Consider the following 3,941-nt stretch of genomic DNA (forward strand, 5'->3'; position numbering starts at 1 on the left):
TGTCAGCTTCCCACTCAAGGCATTTCACACATCAATGGATACCATACTAGCTCATCACATACCTCCACCGTTCCAGACACACCACACACACTTCCTTCCCCACCGCACACACACACACACACACCATGCACACATGTACACCATCACCTGCCTCATCTCTTTTCATGATCACTTAGCACAGGCACTTACACCGGCCACCCCACACACAGAGCTCGTACTTCAGGCATCCTCATATCACCCCCACATTTCAAGGCAGGAGACTCCCCCCAACCCCTGCCAGAACTCTAAGCCCACCTCCTGGATCAATCATGAGGGTGACCCTGACATCAAGGGGTTGGAAAGCTGGAGGGAGCCTCCCTGGGGTCACAGCTCCATTCCTGGAGGTCAGGCCTCCTTGGGGCACAGGGACGAGGTGGGACAGGGAAGGGATGGACAAGCGCTGCTCGCTCAACACTTCTGGGTCCTTCAGACCCAGCCTCGGGCACCGCGGGTGGCTTTAGCAGCCCACCTCCTTCCTCTCTCCCCAGCACCTCACCTCCCAAATGAAGACACCCCGCCTGCTTCCAGAAACTCATCCTGTGCCTGCCTGGGGAAAGCCTCCCTGGGGCCTGTGGCCCTTGCTCAGGGGCAGTTAGTTCTGGGCTCAGGCTCTCCTGGGCTGGCGGGGAGAGATCAGAAGGCAGGAGGCTCAGGACCCAGGTGGGCAGGAGCAGGCGGCAAGGCGAGCAGGGAAGGACGGACTCCCAGCTACAAACTCCACAGATGCTCACAGGACTACGGGCCTCCCCTTCCTGAGTCTTGCCAGACTGAGGCTGTGAAAGAATCACATGCTGGCCTTGGCTGTCCCAACCCTGAGCTCCATCTGAAGGTCAGGCCCTGTCCACTCCTCCTGACCATACCCTGTGAACTCCTGCACTGTCCTTGCCACCTGGCCCATTATCAACGGAGATGAGTCTTGGGGTGAGAGGTCAGTCTCTTCTGTCATCATCCCAGGGTCTGTGTGGCCTGGGTGGGGGCCTCCCTTTGGGCCTTGAGGGAGGAAGAACCAGTGTCCAGCAGATGCCAGCTGGACTCCAGGTCCTATGATGGGTAGATGCTAGCACTTCTGCCTAGAGTGCTTCCAGCTCACTCTAAGAGCAGCCTTGGACACCCCTTCTTACAGCACCACCCAGTGTCAACCTAGAGTACGGCACCAGACCTTAGTAGACAATGATGAAGTGGGTACCTCTCTCTTTAAAAAGTGTTTCCCTCCCTTTCTCTCTCCCCACCCCTCTCTCTCATACATACACACACACACACACACACACACACACACACACACACACGCACACACACACCCTAGACTGGTCCCATCCTAATGCAGTCTGTTCTCTCTAGACTCTACATCCTGGTCCTCCCAGAAGAAGCCTCTAGGTTTCCATGGCAACAGTAGTTGGCTCCCTGATTACTGAGTTACAATGAGCCCTTCTCTCCATCTAACTTAGGAGGTTTCTAGGGGACACAGACTGGGAATCTACTCCTGGGCTCCAGATTCACCTTATGACCAGAGGCAAGACCCTACCCCTCAGGCCTCAGGGTCCCCTGGGCTCAGTGAGGATGAGGCTACACCCTGATCCTTCAGTTCTGACACACCTACTCCAGTTCTGACACACTGACTTACATAATTATCTTACATATCAGAAACATCTATTATAAATATAAAACAAGAGATTCTAGCCTATTCACATATCCATGAAAACTTCATAAAAAATGTCTCACATATACATGAAAACATACTAAAATTCTAAAAAAACACAAGAAATCTTACCTATACAAACACTCCTGATTTAAGGAGATGAATCCTCTGTTCCTGTCTGGTATTATCATTTTGGTATTCATGTCTACAAATGAATATATAGGTTTGATGCCATTCTAATCACAAATGCAGTTGAATTTTTTTAATTTAACAAATATATCCCAAAAGTCAACTGGAAAAAATAAGCCAATATCCCCAAGATATCCAAGAAAAATTTATAAAAGAACAAGAATAAGAAGGGACTTGTCATACCAGTTCTCAAACTGTACTAAAACTCTGAAATAACCAAAATAATGGTACTGGCTAGAGAATGACCAAACAGACTGATGCAGTGTGGAAAGAGACCCACGTCTGTAGAGGAAATTAGTTTATGATAAAGATGGCCTTTCAAAAGACTGAATAAATGTTGCACTATTTGCCAAATGGTTTAGAGTTCAACTTGCTATCTGGGGGAAAATAGTGTATCCCTACTTCATATCAGACATAAAAACAAATAACAGATGGATTAAGGTTTATGTAAAAAGGAAAACATTTCTACAAGGAAAAAATATTAGACAATAGTGTTCTAATCATGTGTAGAGAGTAGAGGAGCTGCTCTAAGCAAGTTCCTAAATCCAGAAGCCAAACAGATTTTATAAGGTTTGAAACAGCAGTCTTCTCATATGGCAAGAGACACTGTGACTGAAGCGAGTGCAAAGCTGGTGGACATCCAAGGGGTGGCGTGTCATCTATTGTCATATATTTCTGAATGATGCTCTTTCCATAAGAAATGTCTCACACTGATGTATCAGAGACCGTTAAAGACATTCACTCTTCTGAGCCATTAATTTCGCTTCTCTGAAGCTATTCTAAGAAAGTAATCTAAGTGAGCATGGAAATTTACAATAAGGACGTTCATCATTGAGAATTTAGAAACTATTGAAATAACCAAAACAGGAAAGTGATTAAATAAATTTCAGTAAGTCCATTAAAAAAGCTATTCTAGAGACACTAAAAGTTTTAAGTGTTAAATGATATGGGAAGACATGCTACAAGAAAACTTTAGATGTTAGTCTACACAACTTTGTGAAAAGGATATCTGCACACACGAACATATATAATTGTCTTGTGGATAAATTCAATCTGTACATTTTTTCAGATAATGCCCAGGAAGATTTTTCCCCCTAAAGCATCTAAAGAAAACTTAAATCCATTTTTCAATTAACAAACAATTTCTGCATAGCAGCAAAAACAACCTTATTTCTAGAATTTGCTCTGCTGTGTCCACAATTTGACTTCTACTTCACTCTGCAAAGCTTCTACTGTTCCCAGGGGAATGACAGTAACTTGTTCTGGGCATTGGCTACGCAAGGCTTCCCTCTCTCAGCCTGAATTTAAGTTTCTCCTTGTCACAATAGCTTTTCTTTGAAGAATATTAGTGCAAAGTTTATAAAATTGCATCCCCCACTCCCAAAGATACAAATGCTGCCAGTAAAGCAAGTGAAAATTAAGTGGTTGAGAGAAGCACAGGAAGAAAGAGCTAAGAGATGTAACAACAGCAAAGCATATATTTCCTTTAAGGTCTGAAAGTCAGACAGCGTTTATTTTTAATTGACAGACTTCACTGAAGGGGAAAACAACATAGTACTTTACTCTGGTTTTTATTTAACTTTATCAGATTTTTCTTTTGTTTTATGGTTTGGGGTGTCTATCTTTTTCTGTTTTTCTTTTTAAATGAACTAAGGGTTGCCAGAGGTGAACACAGAGTAAAAGATTAAAAAGAAATACATGAAGGGTGGGGATTCCCTGATGGTCCAGTGGTTAGGACATGGTGCTTTCATTGCTATGGGCCCAGATTCAACCCCTGGTCAGGGAATTAAGATCCCATAAGCTGCATATTGCAGCCCCCAAAACCAAAAACCATGAAGGAAAAGATGCTCAACTTCAGTATTCACCAAGGAAATGCAAAAGAAAACCCAAATGTCACACACTATGCACTCACCGGGATGGCTAAAATAAAAGACAGATTTGGTGAGGATGTGGCACAAGCAGAACTCATATACTGCTGGCAAAGGTGCATTTGTAGCGCCATTTTGGAAAACTTGGGCAGTATCTGCTAGAGCTAAATGTAAAACTCAGCAATTCCACGCCTAGGTACATACTTCAC

General features: G+C 44.3%; 1 non-coding gene across 1 annotated transcript; it reads left to right on the forward strand.

The window, feature by feature from the left end:
• The first annotated feature begins 3,577 nt into the window (after positions 1–3,577).
• Positions 3,578–3,650, forward strand: TRNAE-UUC (transfer RNA glutamic acid (anticodon UUC)). Its single transcript has one exon. It is a non-coding gene; the product is annotated as a tRNA-Glu (tRNA).
• The last annotated feature ends 291 nt before the right edge of the window (positions 3,651–3,941 follow it).

This window comes from Bos javanicus, chromosome 15 (assembly GCF_032452875.1).
Source record: "Bos javanicus breed banteng chromosome 15, ARS-OSU_banteng_1.0, whole genome shotgun sequence".
Classification (NCBI taxonomy): Eukaryota; Metazoa; Chordata; class Mammalia; order Artiodactyla; family Bovidae; genus Bos; species Bos javanicus.